Source organism: Physeter macrocephalus, chromosome 14 (genome assembly GCF_002837175.3).
Source record: "Physeter macrocephalus isolate SW-GA chromosome 14, ASM283717v5, whole genome shotgun sequence".
NCBI classification, from domain to species: Eukaryota; Metazoa; Chordata; class Mammalia; order Artiodactyla; family Physeteridae; genus Physeter; species Physeter macrocephalus.
This window is the reverse complement of record NC_041227.1, coordinates 2,916,115-2,937,639: the sequence shown is the minus strand read 5'-3', so window position 1 is coordinate 2,937,639 and position 21,525 is coordinate 2,916,115. Positions and strand designations below refer to the sequence as shown.

Sequence of the window (21,525 nt, the reverse complement as noted above, 5' to 3'; positions counted from 1 at the left end):
AGCTTCCAGGACTTGATTGACTATTTCCTGTCCCATGTTAGGTAAGTTTTCCACTATAATTTCTTCAAATATTTTCTCAGACCCTTTCTTTTTCTCTCTTCTTCTGGGACCCCTGTAATTCGAATGTTGGTGCGTTTAATGTTGTCCCAGAGATCTCTGAGCCTGTCCTCAATCTTTTCATTCTTTTTTCTTTATTCTGCTCCCTGGCAGTTATTTCCATCATTTTATCTTCCAGCTCACTTATCCATTCTCTTCCAGCTCACTTATCCATTCTTCTGCCTCAGGTATTCTGCTATTGATTCCTTCTAGTGTATTTTTAATTTCAGTTATTGTGTTGTTCATCATTGTTTGTTTACTCTTTAGTTCTTCTAGATCCTTGTTAAATGTCTTATATTTTCGCCATTTTGTTTCCGAGATTTTGGATCATGTTTACTAAGATTACTCTGAATACTTTTTCAGATAGGTTGCCTATTTTGTCTTCATGTCTTCATTTATTTGGTTTTGTAGGTTTTTGCTTTTTTCCTTTGTCTGTAACATATTTTTTTGTTGTTTCTTTTTTTTTTTTTTTTTTTTTTGATGGGTTGTGATGTATTCCTGTCTTACTAGTTGTTTGGCCTGAGGTGTCCAGCACTGCAGTTTGCAGGCAGTTGGACAGAGCTGGGTCTTCGTGCTGAGATTAGGTCTTCCGGGAGGCCTCACTCTAATTAATATTCCCTGGGGTCTGAGGTTCTCTGTTAGTTCAGCAGTTTGGACCCGGAGTTTCCACTACAGGAACTCGGGCCGGACCTCCAGCCTGGGAACCAAGATCCTGCAAGCCAGTCACTGGGGGTTCCCCCCGCCCCCTTAGGTGTCCATGGTCCCCCACCGTAGCCTGGTAGGTGCCCTAGTTGTGCAGAGACACGAATTCCACGTCCTCGTAGTCTGCCATCTTGACTCCGCCCTCCTTACCTTTAACTTTGAAGGCATGTTCTCCCCCTTATTTAACCAGCCAACTGATTCTTCTGAGAATGAGGGAGGGTTTCTTAGTAATACTTTAATAACAGACATGGTAAAAAGTATCATTGTTTCTAGATTGAAGTGCCTCCCTTCCCACCAGTTACCTTGATCATCTGCAGTGTAGAGGAATTCACCTTTTTCTTTTAATGGCCAAGGCACTAATTTTCAGAAAGATGAAAATGCTTTCATGCATCCACATAGTCAGAATTAAAAAGTTAGTTACTGGGCTCAGTAATAAGGAGGCATGATCGCCAAACCATTTTTCTTCCTTGTGGTGATCCACTCCAGGATTAGAGTCTGCTCGAACCTTGAGTTGGGGTATCTGGGCACACTGACTGGCAGTCCTACCATGACTGCCCATCGCAGTGTGCAGAGTTCCCCAGTGGGAGACGAAGTGCTCTTCCACGAGGGGAAGGAGTGGATGCTTAGCAGGTGGACATGCAGAGGCCCTGCATCTACAAATATTATGACTGGAAGGATGTTACAGTTTGAAGACTCCCTCTTTCTTGCCCCTACTGGGCACTGAACAAAGTTTGGATAATGCACAGATCTCAGTTTAAACACATCAAATTTGTTGATGTTCACATCTTCTCATCTTTAGTGTGTTTGCAAAGAGCTGTTTAGAGGCAAAAATAATGCAAATATTCATAATATTTCTAGTTTTTTCTGGCTCTATCTGGTTAATTTCTTCATCCAAATAGGATGAACCTTGAAGCCTTGATAAAAATATGTTAGATGCCAGGCACACAATATTACCTCTGCTTAGCAAGGTAGATTTAAATATCAAAAGTGTGTGAAGTGCCACTGTGCATTATGCAGTGTATGCTAATGTGTTTACTGTTAAATCTTAACCCCTCATCCTATTATATTGCTCTGCTATGAAGTGCCCTAGACCTTTAACTTGTGAATGTTTTGTGTGGTACATAATTTGAACTGCGAACTGCAATAGGACAATTATTTTTACAGAATTTGCAAATATTTTTGCTTCAAATTGCCTTTGTGACATTCTAACGTCACCACATGTGAAGGTCACTAAAGCAATTTCCCTTAAAAATGCATTTTAATATTAATAAAGATTCCCAAGTAGTAGACAGTATACCATGTTAGTCTCTGGGCTCTTATAATAGCATTTGGCCTTTGTTTTATGTAGTTTTAGATTTCAATTACTCTGACATTACTGAGCATAAACCATAAATGATGGTAAAACTTCATTATGGAAGCCCAACATTGTAAGTCTAAGGCGTTCTAACTAGGATTCTGCCCTCAGCCTTCCGCTCTGGTCTTTCCTCCACCCCAGGCACAAGAGGACAAGAAAATAGGTACAGCTTTCTAGTTTTTACTCTTTATTATAAAGTCAGAGAAAATGTACAGTATTTTTTTTTCTTTGCCTAATGCATTCCTTTGAATAAAGTACATTTTTCTACAATTTAAGCTCTTGAGGGCAGGGACCCCTTTCCTTTCACTGCTCTATTCCAGCATCTAAACAATTTCTGACACATAGTAGATGTTCATTGAAATGTTTAAAAATGCATGCTTATGGCCACCAATATACAACATCTTGCCCCAAAACAATTTTCATTAAATCCTGCTTATGGCCACCAATATACAACATCTTGCCCCAAAACAATTTTCATTAAATCCTAGAATAGGACTATCGTAATGGGCCTGAGCAATGTCTGTCAGCCTCATTTAGTTTATAACAAAATAATGGGCAAGCTGTACAAGAATGTGGGTTGGTTTGTTATGTCTGAGGCTATACGTCGTGTTAATGATCGGGTGAGGAATTCAATCTAGTTTTGGTGATTCCAAGTCTAGTATACTTCCAAATATGCCCAAGGATATGATATATTTTGTTTAGTCATTCAGTAAATCCTTTTTTTTTTTTTTTTTTTTTGTAGTTTTTTTGCGGTACGCGGGCCTCTCACTGCAGCGGCCTCTCCCGCTGCGGAGCATAGGCTCCGGACGCGCAGGCTCAGCGGCCATGGCTCACGGGCCCAGCCGCTCCGCGGCACGTGGGATCTTCCCGGACCGGGGCACGAACCCGTGTCCCCTGCATTGGCAGGCGGACTCCCAACCACTGCACCACCAGGGAAGCCCCAGTAAATTCATTTTATGAGACCAGCATCTTCCTTACACCAAAGTCAGATCAGGGCACTACAAGAAAAGAATATTACAGGCCAGTATCCCAGATCAAAATAGATGCAGAAATCATCCTGTGAACAGAATGTAGCCAGAGTGACTTCTGAGGCTTGGTTAGGAAGGTCAGTAGAGCTTTCCTAGCTCTCTCTAGGGGTTACTCACTCCTAGAAGCCGGGCTGTGCAGAGCCCAAGGGTAGATGTTCCAGCAAAGAGCCTTTATCAAGGTTCTAGTTGAGGACAAGCATCCATCCTGATCTGTCAGTGAGGAAGCTTCCCTCCACCCCAGCCACTGTGTGTCTGTAGCCACCCGAAAACCCCAAGCGAGAACCACCCAGCTAGTTCCAACCAACCCCCAAAGCCATGAGAAATAGTAATCATAGTAAATGATTGGTGTTACTTTACAATACTAAGTTAGGGCGTTTTTATCATGTGGACAACCAGCAACTCTGTGCAGTGGACCAAGCGTGGGAGACATCGGAGTATTTTGGGGGCTGTGCAGGACTCAGAGCGTGGGCTCCTTTGCCCCTTTTGGCAATATATTCTGCTGTTCCAAGAGAAACTGGAAATCCAGATTTCTATGTGAAACGTCCTTGTTTGGAAAACACTGAGATGGGCCAAGCAAAATTTCTGTGTGCTGGATTCAACCGCTGGACTGTCCGCAGGCAACTCCCGGGAGAAGGAATAGCCCGACTGATACTCCATTACAACAGAGTCCAGACGGCAGAAGACGTGCTGTCTTGACAGAATCTCCTTTTCCTTGGCGCCCGCTGCTTCTCTTTCGATCTGGTGACTTCAGAAAAGACAGTTTCCGTCCCACAGCTGTACGTGAAGCCGTGAAATGGAGCCAGGCCGACCTTCTCTGCAGCCTGGTTGGAAGGAGTGTACCTTGTTTTCAGGAATTATTAATTGCTGACCAGAAAGCCCAAACAAAGGCCATAAATGCTAAATACTGATCCTGCCAGGAGGCTTTCAGGGCCTGGCTCTCAACTGCAAAGGCGATGCTTATTTATTAATTCTGTTTAATACAGTTCAGTAACCTTTAGAAATACTTTGAAATCCGACATATTCAGTGCCTCCACTGGTGGCAGTATTTAGACCACTCTATTTGGCCAGGCTTTGTAGCATTAATTAAGTCTCTGAAAATGAAGAGCTTTTTATCTCCACTCAGATATTCAGGGCATTGTCAGAAAGTTAAGCATTTGGGGAAAGGAAGTTTTTTAAGGAGCATTTTTGACTCAAGTCATAGAGTCTGGGCAATCACTTTTCTGAAAGAATCTTGGTGTCAGGAACAGGGTTGCAGAACCCGCTGACCAGGACAGCCGTAATGTCCCCCCACCCACTTGACTAAGCTTCAGGCAGCCTTCTTCATGACTCCAGGCAGTGACTCCCTTTTCTTAGGGCATTTACTTTAGACATCTTATAAATGTAAATTCTTTCTCTACCCCAATGAGAGGAGCTTTTTCAGAAAGTATCTTGCCAGTTTTACAACCCGGGAGTATCTCTCTCGAGAACCTGCAAGCAACCCCTTTGTAACGGAACCCTTGAGGGGGACAGTACCCCCGTGTCCAGGTTTCTGTGAGAGAGGAGACGCTTAACCCTACTGGGCACCAATTAGCAAACACAGGTGGCTTGATCATAGGGGAAAATGTTTGTGAACCCAGGAGTAACACAGTGTGCTGGACCAACCCATTGGCCATCTTCCCCCCGCTCACCCTCCAGGGCGTCTCCACCGGCTCACCCCAAACCCCTCCCACCTTTCATTCCAGTTCTGTGGAGCTCAGATGAATTCAGGCCCCTCTCCCCATCTGCAATAGCCTTGAAGGAAGTCTTCCTTGCCTGTTCAATGTTGCACAATTTTTGCTTTGAAATACACCACTCATTTGTATTTTTCTTTATTTGTAGTTTCCTTTATTATATATTTGAACTCTGCTGTTAGAGAACCCATTCTGCTTGCGGGAATTATGGTGCAGGGTTTAGAGGGAATGCCTGTCACTGTGTGTTATCACTGATGTAGATTCCACAGCAGGTTGCTTTTGCTTTATGATTGAATTAAGTATGGCTACTCATCTTCCAGACCAGCTCCAAGCATTCACTGTTTGTGCTTTGCAGGGGTTGGGTGGTCATAGAGGGCCTCCAAGTAAAGTCCATGGTTTAGAACCCAAGTCATCTCTAATTGAGACTCCATGTCTGCTCTAGACCTGTCCTGCCTGAAAGATAACTGATTTTGACAGTTTTTTTCTGAGTATTCCAGTGAAAGGACAGACACTACGGGTGGACTATACCCAAATGGCGCCCCATGGGTTGGGCTCCCATTGGGTGTGTGCAGCTCAGCCTTCTTTCACCATGTCTGAACTTGCTGGTTGCTACCAGAATTGTGATCTGAGCCACGTGAGTCTTTCTCCTCTCATTGCCTATTTATTAGTCTGCTTCTGCTAAAAGATTATAACTCTGCAGCCAGCAGCCACATCTCGTGCTGCCTTTCCACTGCTCAGCCCGCATAGGGATGGACACTGAGTAGAAACTCTGCACACGTTCTTGTTGGATTGACTGCACCTGTAACTTACTAACTGCATTTCCCATAGGCCAGTAGTATTTGCATTTGTTTGAGAACCAGTGGGTTTTGGAGAATGTTCCTCTGATTACATATCAACTATAAGATCTTGTCCTTCTGAACAAAGAGATCGTCCCCTCCCTGCACAAACATTTACACTGGGCACCTACTGTGTGCCAAGTACTGTGCCAGGCATGGGAGTGAAAATGCTTACTTAAAAGGTGGCTGATGCACACATTGAACTGGGAGTAGATTTCCTTCATTAAGAGATTTTGTCCACCTAAGAAGTGCTGTACTTAGTGAATATAAAATGTGATTTGATTTTTTCAAAGTCAATTTACATGAGAAACTCAGGCACACATCTTCTACGTACAGGTGAGTTCCCAATTTATATACATGGAAGTGGGAGTGATGTTCCCGTGAATGGGAGAAGAATTACTTATTATCTTATGTATCCTGACTACATGTTAGGCAGTTTGGCAGTGTTCCTGTATGTGTCTTCCTATTTCACTCTCACGACAGCTCTCTGAGTTAGGTAGAATGATTTATGCTTATTTGATTGACAGGAATACTAATGCTTACCGTAATTATCTCAAGTAAGGCCACACAGTAGGGAAGCTGACATTTGAACCTAGGTCTGTCTGATGCAGAATTATGACTATTAGTCCTACGAGAAGAACAAGATTTCCATGGATTCTTGGTCAAAGCTCTTTCTTTGAGGTTATCTTGCCTCTTGTTTCACTTTTAAGAAAGAAGACCTAATGGAATATTATTCATCCATAAAAGTAAAAGCACTGATGCACGAATGTTAATGAACCTTGAAAACATCATGCTAAGTGAAAGGAGCCAGGCACAAATGTCACATATTGTATGATTCCATTGATATGAACCGTCAAGAGTAGGCAGATCCTCAGAGACAGAAGATGAGTGGTGGCCAGGGGCTGGGTGAAGAGAGAGGGGGAGTGACTGCGGAATGGCCACAGGGTTTCCTGTCGGGCGATGAACATGTTTGGGAACTAGATAGAGGTGACGGTTACACAACACTGTGAATGTACTAAGTGCCACTGAATTGTGCCACAACTTAAAACGGTTAATTTTACATTATGTGAATTTTATCTCAATTGAAAAAAAAAAAGAAATAAAAAAGGCAGGTCCCCCATCAGCCTGGCAATACCAGGAGCAATGGGAGATGCTTCTTGCCCTGCCAAGAGCTGTGCCATTTTCTCATGACCTGTGGTTCCGTCCTGTGAGATTTTGACACTGCCAGGTGGCCACACCGTGCTTGACATGGGGTGTGTGAGTTTGCTGCTTGTCCATGGAACTGAGGGCAAGGGGTGGACGCTGATGTTATCACCCCAAGAAGAGCATAGCTGTTGAGAGCTCAGGCTCCTGAGGCAGATGGATCTGGTTTGGATCCTGCTGAGACCTTTCCCAGCTGTGTGACCCCTCCCACGCCCTTCAAGCCTCAGTTTCCTCATCTGTGCTGGGGTTGAGAGTATCTTCCTAAGAGGGGTGTTGTGAGGGTTTAGGAGAAAATGTACTGTGCCTGACTCGTCCACAGCGAGCTCTTGGCTGTTGCAGGAATCAGCGGGGGTCGGGCCAGGCTCTACATCTCCAAAGCAAAGAGGGGACTCAAGAAAATGGTCTTGAGGGACCTTCCCAACAGGCCCTGCCTGTGACCTCCCTGTCAGGTGTCCTCTGCCTCCCTGGGGCCTGGTTGACTCTAGGTCAGATAAGGGGCCCCTGTGGCAGGTCTGATTTTGTTCAGTTGATTCCAATGGGCCACTTGCATGGGCTACAGAAACCCAGGAGCTGGTGTTCCCATATACACATCCTTGGAGAAGCACTTCCAGCCCCCGGGCAGTGAGATTCACAGGTGCCCTTGAGATAATCACAAACACAGCATCTTATAGGAAACATGGCAATGACAGTCCCATCCCTGGAGGACAAAAGCGCCTGGTGCTGGTTGCCTTGACCTGGGGAACAAAGAAAGCACCCTCCTCTGAGTGCGTGTTTACTCGCATCTGGTGCTCACTTTCAGAATTTCTGAAGCACCCCTCGGACCAGAGGCGGCAGCGTGTTGGAGGCCCACAACTCTCACAGGGCTCTTGACATTTGGGAGGCGGTACTGCTATTGTTCTCTGCCTCAGAGATATTAAGCTCAAGCCCTTGAGGATGTTTTCTTTTGCTTCAGAGGAGAAAAGGGAATATTTTCCTTCTCTCTTGAACGTGAAGTGGCTGATTCACCAAGAAAACAACCTACCCATAATCGTATGCAGGAGGACTGGTAGAATTTGTAGAATTCGTTTGCCAGCTTAGGGACAGCTGCAGTAAGCTTTGTCCTGAGCAATTTGAATCCCGAAGAAAAAGTGACTCTCAAGCTTCTTGGCGTTATCCAGCTGAGCACGACCGAATTCCCAGCGTCCTCCTCTCCACTTGAGAAGCTCAGCCTCACATAGGTGCCTTGAGAGCCAGACATCGTAACAAAGTGGGAGGATGCCGCTGAAGGCCAGACTGGGGGCTTGGGACTGATGTTCCCCTTGCATCCCAGCTGGTCCAGCCTCCCGGCCCCAGAGCCCACTGGCTGTCCAGCTGTGGTTCTGGGTGCAGCACACTCTGGGTATGTCTGAGGTTCAGTCCAAATCTGTTCCGAAAGCGGGATAGCAGCTGCCCTTGTGACTGGGAGGCAGCATCAGGAAGGCTTTTGGGGGTGCTGGTAGTGTTCTCTTTCTTGGTCTGGGTACTGGCAAATGAGTGTATTCAACTTGAGAAAAGTCATCAAGCAGTACCCTACATGTTTATAATTTCAACAAATAAAAATTTAGAAATGGATCCCTGTATTGATCTGGGAATAACTACATTGCTTTGTTATTCCTGTTTGTTTTTGTTTTTTTTTGGATTGTACTATACAGTGGGTTAGACACACTCATGATTAAGTCCCTAAGCTCATGAGGCCACAAAGAAAGACTATTCTTGGGCACTGAAGAGCTTTAGGATGATAGAGAATAAACCAGGTAAGGATGAGTGGACCCACGGAAGAGTGCTACAGACAGAGGGGATAGGCACATCGTAGCTCAGACCCAACAGACATAATATTAGAAAAGCTGAAAAGCCCTGGGCAGGGGCAGCATTTACATTTCATCAGTGTGGGTTGGGGGCTCCCGGAGGCTCGTAGAGAACCCTCTGCCGCGTATTTGAACTTGAGCCATCTGACTTTGAGCCTGTGTCCTCCCAGAGTCTCCGTCTGGCCCGCCTTGGGCTCATTCCTTCAGGGTCAAACTCTCCAACCTGCTTTGTGTCCTCTCTGTGACGGAGCCCTCAGCCTGAGTTCTCACCTCTGTTCCCTGGTCTCGATTTCCTGATTCTGACCTTCCCACTTCCTGCACACCGCCCTGACCCTCAGCATCCCCTGGGATTTCTGTTTGCACCAGTTTCCTCGTGGGGGGGCTGCCGGCCCCCCGGTTGATGCCAGAATCCGCCAGACCACTGTCCTGTCTCTATCAATACTTCCCTTGCCAGCGCTGCCCTTCCCTGCTGCCCAACTGGCAGTGAGAAAACTTTCGAGAACTTTCCCTTTCAAGAAGAAAACCAGCCTGTTGAAATTGAGCCCTTCTTTTTTGCTCCATTTTCAGTGAAACCAGAGGACAGATGGTCATCATCCTCCACGCTGAGGAGAAAAAAATCTCACCAACAATTAAAACTGAAATGACCGGCATGTAAAAATATCATCTCACCAGAATTCCAAAATATAAAATAAATAGCAACATTTCCTGGTTGTAGCAAAGCTCCATGTTAGAGTTCTCTTTTTATTATTTTAGAACAGGCTGAATAGTCTCATAAAACCACCAAACTTTTAAGTTGAAAGAAGAGAAATGATTTCCTTTATTTTTTTAACCAAGGGTGTTAAGGGCTAATTTACATGACCTCTGTCTTTCTCTGTGGCAAGGGCCTTTTGTGCTGCTGTCTTCAGAAGAGAGCCTCTTGAGGCACCTGGGCCGCTTGCTCTGAGCCTCACTGCTATTCTGGTGCCAGCAGACAAAGGTGGGAACAAAGCCGGCCCTCATTACAGATGTGCGGGGGAAGCACCCTGCTGTCTGAAACTTTAGGAAACACTCCGAGGATGAACAATGGCTTCCAGAGGATATGAACAGAAACACTTCAATTTTGGAAACAAATGCACATGAAACATCATCTTTTAGTGGAGAACATATATTAACTTATCCTCTTTTAAAAAACATAACCAGGAAACAGTGACCTTTCCAATACCTTCATGAGCTGCAGTTTTAGGAGAACATAATAAATGCCACTAGATACTGTGGAACAGAAAACGTAAGGATTCGACAAATTAAACTTTGTAACACATGTCAAAGACACCCAAAATGGACCTATGTATACAGTCGCTGCTGTTGGATTATTTTTTTCCATCAAAATGTTGACATTCAGAATATTCAAGAAATATGACTGCCCTTTCAGACTTCAAATTTGGATTTATTTCCCGGTGATGCTGTGTTTATTTAGCCTTGTATTAATGTCGTGCATCAGAAATGGATTTCCATGAAAATAGAATCTCTTACTTGACTTCTCGCTATCAAAATTCAGCACGAATCCCATTAAAAGAATGAAATGTTAGGCTAGGTTTGATGCACTAATAGCTCTTTACGTGTAGAATTTTAGCAGCTAAAATCTTTTCTGGTGTGATTTTCCTTCAGCCATTTTGTTTATGAGCCTGTATGAATTAATAAGCTACCAGGAGCTAGAAATTAAATTAGATTTCAAATTTAAGAAAATAGTAAAGAGGAGAACAGGCTTACGTAGATATTGGGAAAATGCTCAAATTCCGATGGTTTAGATAAAAGCCAGTTTCCTGGGCTTCCCTGGTGGCGCAGTGGTTGGGAGTCCGCCTGCCGATGCAGGGGACACGGGTTCGTGCCCCGGTCCGGGAGGATCCCACGTGCCACGGAGCGACTGGGCCCGTGAGCCATGGTCGCTGAGCCTGCGCGTCCGGAGCCTGTGCTCCGCAACGGGAGAGCCCACAACAGTGAGAGGCCCGCGTACCGCAAAAGAAAAAAAAGCCAGTTTCCTGTGCTAGAATTTACCCATATTCCTGCTCATATGGGGTACACATAGGTCTATATTGGTTTTCCCAAGTGTTTATTTACGAGTGAGGGTCCCCCTGCCCCGCCCCAGCATCAGACTATTTCCAAGTCAAGCATGGGGATTTACTTTTAAATTTTCTTGTCTTCATGCTCCTACACCCACTTTCTCAGATTTCTAGATCTATAGAAAGGATGAAGGACATGGCAGCATGTGCCCACCTCACTGCTAAGATGCCTTATAGGGCATCCAGCTGACCAAGGGGAAAAGCAACTCAGTTTGCAAGTGACAGAGCAATGACAGGGCAATGAATGTCTCCTGGTGCTTGGTACTCAGAGATATTTAGCTCAAAATATCAAGTAAAGTAAGCCATTTAATATTCCTTGGGAATGAACTGTTGTGTTGGCCAATAATGAACATGAAAATGATGCTTCTGAAAGTAGAGGATGCCAATCTTGCAAATCTATTTTCTTATCCTTAATGAGCATGAAGTGATTTTTTTTTTAGTCCATGGTCCTGCAAAACCAAAAGATTATAGCATACAATTATCTCGCTGTCAAAAATTATGCTTCTGTTGAAAATGAAGTCAACTTCCTTGAATATTTAGCCCTTCGTTTAATTGATCTCTTTTTAGATTTCACTTAAGCACATTCCTCATTTTTAGGATGTTCAGAAGTCAAGATACAACGATAGACAGGTGTTTATTGGGGTCTAACATGAAGATAGATGCTGCCCCTGATAACAGCTACAAAGGGAGAGATGCTACCCACACATGACTCTTGTCAGAGATGTGCTGCACCTGGTGAGAGATGAGGGCGAAGGGGGTCCAGACAAGCGCTCATCAGTCTGGGAAGGGTCTCAGGGTGAAGAAGGGCTCAAGAGAAGACTTGAAGTTCAGGCAGGCTCCAAAGAGACATAATGAGGTAGACACTTTTCCTCTGCCTCTCTTTTCTCCCCCCTCCAGTTAATCTGTTCAGAAGTTTAGCTCTCCAGCATCCCTTGACCAGCCCCAGTTGTCGACACCCTCTTCCACGTCATTGTCCAGCCACTGCATTGCTCACCCGGACGTTGTAGCCTCCTTCTAGCTGGGCTCCCCCCTTTCCACGAGTGATGCTCTCAAATGCATTCGCCAGGTGGCAGAGATGCAAAACTCCTCCTGCCATCCCCCATCTCAAGGCTTGAAGGACCCCCCAGTATCTTTAGGGCAAGTCCCAGTGTCTTTGCCTGATACCCAGAGCCCTTCACACTTGGCCCTGGCCTCCTCCTAACTTCATCTCCAGCTTCACTGCCTCAACTCCCTAGCACTCAAGGGAGCATCGATTGTTTTTGGCTTCTCAAGAGCATGATGCTCCTCTCTCTCTCTATTTCTGTCTCTATCTATCTCTCACTATCTATCTCTCTATCTCTGTTTTTCACTGCTCTGTCTCCTGATTCTTTCTCTTCCCCTGGCCTTGCACGCACTGTGCTCTCTGCCTAGAATACTGATCTTTTCCTCCTTGCCCGGTTATCTCCTATTCATCCACTAGATATCAGGTTAAATACTGCTTCCTCTGGGAAGCCTTCCTTGACCCTCTTTGAGACCATTAGAGTGTTTCTCATACTTTATTATAGTGATTTTACTGTCTCCTTTGTGAGACTATGTACTAGAAACTTGTAATTTATGGACTTTGAGCCAAAGCCTGTCCACTGCCTCTTTCTGTAAATAAAGTTGCATTGGGACACAGCCATGGCCATTCGTTGTTGTATTGTCTGTGGCTGCCTTTGCGCTACAATGTCAGAGGTGAGTAGGTGAGGCATATGGCTCACAAATCCTAAAATATTTATTATCTGGCTACTAACAGAATACATTTGCTGACCCCCGCTATAAACAATTAGGTCGGAGACCCTGGCACTACTGCAACTTCAGAACCTGGGATAGCATTGAGAACAGGCACTCACTGGACATTTGTTGGACGCATGAATGTTGGGTTCAGGGACAGAGAAGCACGGCATTGCAGGAAGTAGTAGAGACAACTCGCTTACCTGTGCAGAAGATTTGATATGTAGAAAAATACTGAGCATTGGATTTCTTATTGTGGCTCTTGTTGATGCTACTTCTGCCAGTTATCATGTATGGACTATTTTACTGCATGGGACATGCAGTGCTAACAGGTTTATCTGGTCTCTATGGTCATATCCATTTTACAGAGAAATAAACCAAGTCTGAGAATATTGAAATGACTTGGCCATGATCCCACAGTAGGAAGTAGTCCATGCAGACCCCACTACTTTAATCTGTATGCCTCCAAGTTTACTAGCTCATCTGCCTATTTGGGAATTGTGTTTTCAGTTGCATTTCCTTTGGATGGGAAGCATATCTTCTCTTTGAGCGATCGGTTAGGTGTCCAGGTGAATGGTTGTTTTTGTAGGAAGTCAGGCTTCTATACTGAAATTGAATTTCCCATAAATTTCATGGGAGCCACAGGTATAAGATACATTTTCAAAATAGTTATATTTGAGCTAAAAAAAATGTGAGCCCAAGAATGCGACTGTTAAGAAAGAATTTTCTAAAATCAGGAACTGCATGGGAGGGAGTGGTAAAAATCACCACAACCGAACAACAATTTCAATGGCAAAACAAAAACAAAAAACATGGGCAGCAAACTGAGAGGAGTTTTAACAGATCAGCACCATCAGGTTATCACCTGTGTTAAAGGATATGGTAGGCAGTGACTGGTTCCAGATGCCAGGGACACATTAGCTTCACCCTGGGTTATGAACAGCACAGGTATTTCAGCATCGTGTCTGTGGTACCCAGTAGAATAAATATTACATTTCATAATGATATGCAGGATGGGGTGGTGTTTGGAGTGTGATTTTGGCCTTTTTATAGCTGCTAAGCTCTCAAAGTTGGAATTGCATTTTTATTCATTTGCCTTTAATACTGACATTATAAGTGACTCATAATTTTTTTGCCTTTTTTTGCTTAATGAGTTATTGACCCTAAAACTGATCCACAGACAGAGGAGGACTTGAATGTACAATAAAAAGTCAGAGAAAACTTATATTTCCAAAATTTGATGAACTAGTTGCAAAAAGATTAGGAAATGGCTTGTTTGGTTGAATGAAGAAGTTATCTGTCCAAATGGCAAAATTATATGGTCTTAGTGTCATGGCCAAAGTTAGAAGTGACTGAATTGAACACTTGAAGTAAAATCCTTAATTTATGTCTTGATATGTTTCTTTAAAAGTTTAACTATTTGAATCATTAATCAAAAACCTACAAACAAACAAAAAGCCCAGGATCAGATGATTCTACCAGTGAGTTCTAACAAACATTTAAAGCAGTCTTTCTCAAACTCTTCCAAAAATAAAAAAGAAAAGAATATTTTCTAATTTATTCTGTGAGGCATCCATCATTACCCTGATATCAAAGTCAGTGGAAGACATAAAAAGAACAGAAAAATACAGACCAGTAAGCCTTGTGAATAAAGACACAAAAATCCTCACAAAACACTAGCAAACCAAAGCCAGTAACATGTTAAAAGGAGTATACACCACAACCAAGTGGGATTCCTTTCAGAAATGTGAGTGAGAGTGGATCACCATACCAGAATCAATCAATGTAGTACAACAATTAATAGAATGAAGGAAGACAAAATTATCTTAATACATTTGATAAAAAAAAAAAAAGAAAGAAACGTTTGATGAAATCCAGTACCCTTTCAAGGTAAAAACAAAACAAAACAAAGCAAAAAATCCAACAAACTAGGAACAAAGGGAACTTCCTCAAGATGATAAACAGCATTTAGGAAAAACCTGCTTATGAAAGACTGAAAGCTGTTACCCTAAGATTGAGACTAAAACAAGGATACTCACTTTCACCATCTTCTCAGCTTTGTACTAGAAGTTCTAGCTAGAGCAATTAAGCAAGAAAAAGAAGTTTTAAAAAATCCAAATTGGAAAAGAAAAAGCAAAACTATCTCTATTCATCAATGATATAATCAGTTGTATCTCTATACACTAGCAATAAACTCTCTGAAAAAGAAATTAAGAAAGCAATTCCATTTACAAGAGCATCAAAAATAATAAAATACTTAGTAATAAATTTGACCAAGGAGGTGAAAGACTTATACATTGAAAACTACAAAATATTGCTGAAACAAACTTAAAAAGACTTAAATATATAGAAATGTACCCTGTGTTCATGGGATGGAAGATGTAATATTAAGATGGCAGTGCTTCCCAAAGCAATCTAGAGATTCATTTCAATCCCTATCAAGATTCCAATGACTTTTTGTAAAAATGGAAAAGCTGAATCTGTTATTCATAAGAAAATTCAAGAGGCAGAATATAGCCAGCTCTATCTTGAAATGGAAGAACAAAGTTGGACGACTTACAATTTCTTATTTCAAAACTTACTATTTATGCTACAGTCATCAAAACAGTGTGGCACTGGATCATTGGAGTAGAATTGAGAGTATAGGGGGAAAAGCATACATCTATGGTCAATTTTTTTAATGAGAGTTCCAAGGTAATTAATGGGGAAAGAATAATCTTTTCAGCAAATGGTGCTGGGACAACTGGATTACACATTCACGAAAGAATGAAGTTCTCAGGTACATACAAACATTAACTCAAAATGGTTCAGAGACATAAATCTAAGGGATAAAATATTGCTGAAAGAAAGTAAAGAAGATCTTCATAAGTAGGAAGACGTCTTGTGTTCATGGGTTGGAAGACATACTATTGTTAAGATAGATTGTTAAACTTAGAAGAAAATGGGTACATTTTCATGACCTTGGATTTGGGGACAGTTGCTTAGATGTGACATCAAAAACATGAGCAAAAAATATAAAATAGTTACATTGAACTTCATCAACCTCAAAGTCAGACCTTTCTGCATCAAAGGGCACTATTGAGAGTAAAAAGATAATCAAAAGATTGGGGAAAATTTATAAATCTTGTATATGATGAGGGTCTAGTATCCAGAATACACAAGGAACATTTACAACTCAACAATAAAAAGACTAAGTCCCCAATTAAAAAACTGGAAAAAGAGCTTGAATAAACATTGCCCCAAAGAAAATATACAGATGGTCAACCAGCACATGAAGCATGCTCCACGTCGGCTGTCATTTGGGGAATGCAAATCAAAACCACAATGAAATAATGCCACCTCATAGCCACTAGGGGTAGGTAGTGAATACTTAATGTGTATGGGATTTCCTTTTGGGGTGATGGAAAGTTCTGGAACTGTATAGTAGTCATGGTTGCACAACAGTATGAAGGTACTTAATGCCACTGTATTGTGCACATTAAAATGGTTAAAATGATCAATGTTATGTTTTGGTTATTCTACCACAAGAATAAAACTGTCAGATTCTCCTAGCAATAAAATCAACCTTTACTATGCAGCTTGGCGATTTTATTATATTTTAAATACCTATTTTTTTCTAATTAGAAAAGCAATATTTGTTTACTATTCAAGGTTTCAGACACACAAATGCACTAAGGGAAAAATAAAATATTCCTGTATTCCTATGATTAAAAAGTAGCCACAGCGGATTTTTTAATGTCAGTCCTTCTGGTTTTTGTTATCATGTGCATATGGGTATGTACACACAAAGAGTTGTTATTTTCATCTTTAACAAAACTGTTATTATGTAGTAGATAATGTTTTGTAATCTGCTTCCCCTCTTAGTATATCATGAGCATTTTCCCATTGTCATTTTGTGTTCTCCCACATCACATTAAATGGCTAGATCATACTCCATCTTAACAGTTGTAACATCATTTATTTAGCCAATTTCTATTATTGGATGGATCCTAACATTTCACAGTTGGAATAGCCTATAGACATTATTGCATCCAACTTATTTCTTTCCTGAGCTTTATAGCTGCAAGCCTTAAACACATGGCATCCAAAGACCATTCAACATTTTGAAAATAGAGTTAATTTTTCACTTTCCAGCTGGATTTGGGTGTTGCATGGGCTTTGGATTCACCATTCAGGCACCTAAAAGATGGAAATAGTGGAGGAGAAGGAGGAGTGGGGGAGGAGCCAGGTGAAAATAGTGCCCAAAGCCTTGCAATTTTATCCCCAGTGGCTTTATTTTCCTGAAAAATAGATACACAGACCACAAAATAGGTCCATTGAATCTGTTGATGGCAGTTCCATCATGTAAGATGGATAATGCCTTGAGAAGCAGCTGCAGGGACTCTGTCTCCTATGTTCAGGCAGCACGTGGACCCACCCACAGTTCACAGAACGGGGAGCATCCTGTCAGTTGGTCCTGCTGTGCCGAGCATCCCTTATGTTTGCAGAGGCAGGGGAGCTGGGCAGGAGAAGCAGCTCCTCTCTCTCTCACTTCCATTGCTGGTGGCAACCGGAGACATTAGGACATCACCTACTGATGTCTTTAAACCCAGATGACTCAGATCAGGGTATATATAAATATGTTCATTCCTTGAGGTCTACAGGAAACATAACACATATTTTGGATGTTGGAAAATTAGTGAAGCAGTTATGTGTGTTTCCTAAAACATCCCCTCATGATTGGCAAGGCTTTCTAAGTACAGCCATTAGCCCTTACATTTCACTAGGTCATTTCCTTCAGTGACTTCCTCTGTTGGCTTAGTTGGACATGGTATGGTGCACATGAGGTCACATGAAACTGGGTAGATTAACTAGTTTAGCTTAGGTTTTAAGTTCTAATTAGATTGGTCTAAGAGGACCATTCCTAGACCATTTCTTTTCTATTGGGTTGAATGAATTTTTCTTATTGAGTTATAGAAACATTTTATACATCTCAGGCACTGATTCTATTCTTGTTACATGTGTTGCAAGTTTTTCCCATATCTTTTGCTTGCCATTCAACGGTGTTCATGGTATGCAGAAATTTAAAAATTTTGTGTAACCAAATATGTCTCTTGCCTCCATGGTTTCTGCACTTTGCATTTTAGTCAGCAAGGCCTTCCCTCCCCTGCATCACTGTTCCTCTTTAGTATTTCTTTGCTTATATAGTGCCCTCCTTCTGTTTAGGTCTCTTAACCACCTGAATTTAATGTGTGTGTGAGTCAGGGGGATGAGGAAGGCTATTTCAAGACCTCTGCTGTAAAACCGTATGTTCTCCAACAACAGGTGGGTCCTCAGAATGCATTTTCCCTCCTTGGAAATTAAGCGTAGAAGCAGGTCCTGCTGCTGACAAAAGTAGAGCTTAATTTCAAGTGAACTTCTATTGGTCTTACTCCTCATCAAGGCCAATGCAAAGGCTGGAAGCTTGTTTCAATGGCCTGATGGGCTTCTTTCTAAGGGAAGATGCTGTAAGGTCATTCACAGGTTTATAAAGTGCCTTCTCATAGCTTGTGCTGCTTACAGAAGAATTTCTAATATGGTCCCAGCATAAATTTTTTTTTTTTTTTTTTTTTTTTTTGTGGTACGCGGGCCTCTCACTGTCGCGGCCTCTCCCATTGCGGAGCACAGGCTCCGGACGCGCAGGCTCAGCGGCCATGGCTCACGGGCCCAGCCGCTCCGCAGCATGTGGGATCTTCCCCGACCGGGGCACGAACCTGCGTCCCCTGCATCAGCAGGCAGACTCTCAACCACTGCGCCACCAGGGAAGCCCTGCTTTTTAATTTATTTATTTTTGGCTGCGTTGGGTCTTCGTTGCTGCACGCGGGCTTTCTCTAGTTGCAGCGAGCGGGGGCCACTCTTCATTGCATGGGCTTCTCATTGCGGTGGCTTCTCTTGCTGCGGAGCACAGGCTCTAGGTGCATGGGCTCAGTAGTTGTGGCTCGCAGGCTCTGGAGCACAGGCTCAGTAGTTGTAGCGCACAGGCCTGGTTGCTCGGCGACATGTGGGATCTTCCCAGACCAGGGCTTGAACCCACGTCCCCTGCACTGGCAGGTGGATTCTTAACTAGTGCGCCACCAGGGAAGTCCCTACCCCAGCATTTCTTGACTAACTTGATGAGCTTTCCAGAATGAATAGATACTTATATGCTGTAAGGTCAAAACCCCTAAGTCCAAGTGATTCTCCTGAGAAAGACTTCTTCTTTGTGCCTGGCCCAGGGATTTGCTCCTTATGCAAATGTTAGCAGGGAACAAGAGAACCATGGGTGGGTAAAGCCTGAAGCAGTGGGGCTTAGAAGCAAATGGCAATGCCCCTCTTTTGCAGGGAGATGTGCGATCCAGAATCTCAGCGGCCCTGGCTCCACCCTTCCTCTCTCTTGATACTTTCCTTGCTGAGGGAGAGACAGCAAAAGGCTCACAGTCCAAACTTGCATCTGTCAGCTGGGACACCATGTCCCTGTTTCTTTACTAAACCATAGACAACAGGCAAAGAACATCTTATAAACATGTCAGAGCCAGGTTAAGTTAACCAGAGGAAGGGAAGAGGCACTGAGAACTTGGAACACAATGATAACTGGGTTATTCCAAAAGAACGCAACATCATCATAGCTTGAACAACTTACTTTTTTCCTTGCCTTGAATTTCTTCCACCAGCACCTCTTCTTGGTGGAGGCGTCACTCACAGAAACTCTGCCACTGTTTCAAGAGCACAGCACATAGGCAGTGTTAGCAAGTGATAGCGGTGACTCAGGGACAGGCTGGACTGCCCAGCACCGGGCTCTAATTCACAGTGTCGAATGGGTTTGCCTTCCACAGCCTCAAGCCCCTTTGTGCAGCAGGGGGCTCGGGGCCCGATCTGCTTCAGTGTTTACAAAGTAGAGGCTCTGGCCCGGAAGCCTGCTGGGAGACCCTTTCTGAGAGCCGAGCGAACTTCTACAACTTGTGTCACCAGCTGGCCACGCAGGAGGCCTCTCTGCCAGGGGCCCTGGAGAAGCCTTTTGGCTGAGCTGGCAGGACGTGGTTCTGGGAGATAGTGACCGCCCCCCCACCCCTCCCATAGCCTCAGTGACCGAGGGATGCTCATTGCCTGGGCTTCGGACCAAACGCTTCCCCAGAGCCAAGCTACACTACTTAGCAGACTTGAAGCACAAACTAGCAGAAGGGGTAAGGAAGAGCCTTGCAAAGGGCGTTAGTAACAACACTTACCTTCCGCTTCGGACTCCCTGTCTACCGGGCCACGTGCTACAGCAGGTGTAGTGGGCACTCTCCCTGTTCATCTTCAGAGCAGCCCTAGAAGACCGTGACTCTGTCATTGTCGTGCCTGTTTGATAGATGAGACTGAGGCTCCGAGAGGCCCAGTCACCTGCCCCTGCGTCACAAGAAGTGAAGGAGACAGGACCCCAACCAAGGCCGCCCGACGCAGCGATAACACATAAGTCACTCAGACCTGTCTCGTGAATAAAGATGCTATTTAAAACGTTCCTAAAAAATAAAGACAGTGAGAAAACAGAAAGACCTCCTCCTGCCCCAAACTCCCCACCCACCTCTCTGTCTTCTCGCCAGCAGCCCAGACCCCATGACAGCCAAATCAAATTCCCTTTAGCAGACCACTGTGTCAGCCTGCTGCAAACCCCGGGGGAGCTGTGCTCTTTTATTCCCTGTAACTGCTCTTGGTATAAAGCCCTAGTTGATGAAGCTTACCCCGATCCATTTACTCCTCAGTTATCTGGTGTCTCCTCCCCTGGGATCTGACCCTCACCCTGTCCTCCTCTTCGCACTCAGCATTGCTCGCCCCAGATTGGAAATCTAAACGTGTCCTGTAATTTCCCTGCCAGTTGTCCAATTGGTGAAAGGGATGACTGAGTAGGCCCTGCATATATATTGAGAAACCATGGACAAGTGTCAGTGACAGCCGCTCCTTTGCAAACGTGACTGAAATTTCCCTCCTCCTCCGCCTGGAGCCTCACTGGGTGGTTTGCTGTTTTCATAATAACAAGTTAGATAGAAAACGAGTGTGTGTGTGTGTGTGTGTGTGTGTGTGTGTGTGTGTGTGTGTGTGTGTGTGTGCAGCTTCCTGGTTGCTCAGATACAAAAGATGAAAACGTTCTGTTTGTGGTTTGAAAGTCTTTTTAGGTTATCTGCTCAGATACAAAAGATGAAAACGTTCTGTTTGTGGTTTGAAAGTCTTTTTAAAGTTATCTGGCTTTCTTTCCTTTGCTCCCCAGCATACAGCCTACAGGTGCGGGGAAAATCCCAACCAAGGTTCCTACTCAGCCCTGGCATTCTTCGTGGAAAGGGTGCAGGCATTTCCTTCAGAAGGGTTAGGTGCTGATTTGCATGTACTTAGCATACTGATTGCTCATTTCCAGTCAAAGTGCTGAACGCCCAGCCTCCAGGGCTGCCCCTCCCCCTCCAGTCCCCCACCTCTCATCCGTGGAGACCAAGTGGAGTTTTTCGACGTGTATATTTGGAGGCACCACTTTGAGGTGGGTTGTTCCTTCAGAGTGATGGTGAATACCACAGACTGCAGGAACCTTCTGTCTTATTTTAGAAGACATAGTGATGAAGTGTCAGGAAAGCCCATTGTCTCAGTACTGTCTGCCATAACAGAATACCACAAACTGGGAAGCTTGAACGACAGAAATTTATTTCTCCCAGTTCTGGAGGCTGGAAGTACAAGATCAAGGTGCCGGTGGGGTTGGTTTCTGGTGAGGCACCCCTTCCTGGCTTGTAGGTGGCCATCTTCTCGCCGTGTCCTCACGTGGCCTTTTCTCTGCGTGAGCATGCCTCTTCCTCTTCTTTAAGGGCACCAGTCCTATCGGATTAGGGCTCCACCCTTATGACCCCAGTTCACCTTAATTACCTCCTGAAAGGCTCCGTCTCCAAACACAGTGACATTGGCGATTGCTTCA

The 21,525-nt window shown here is 43.9% G+C and overlaps 1 long non-coding RNA gene across 1 annotated transcript; it reads right to left on the bottom strand.

Moving 5' to 3' along the window:
- Window positions 1-19,245: 19,245 nt before the first annotated feature.
- Window positions 19,246-20,441, bottom strand: LOC129392737 (uncharacterized). Its single transcript, XR_008619165.1, has 3 exons — window positions 20,315-20,441; window positions 19,820-19,934; window positions 19,246-19,309 (listed from the first exon to the last, which is right to left on the bottom strand). It is a non-coding gene; the product is annotated as an uncharacterized lncRNA (long non-coding RNA).
- Between the last annotated feature and the right edge of the window lie 1,084 nt (window positions 20,442-21,525).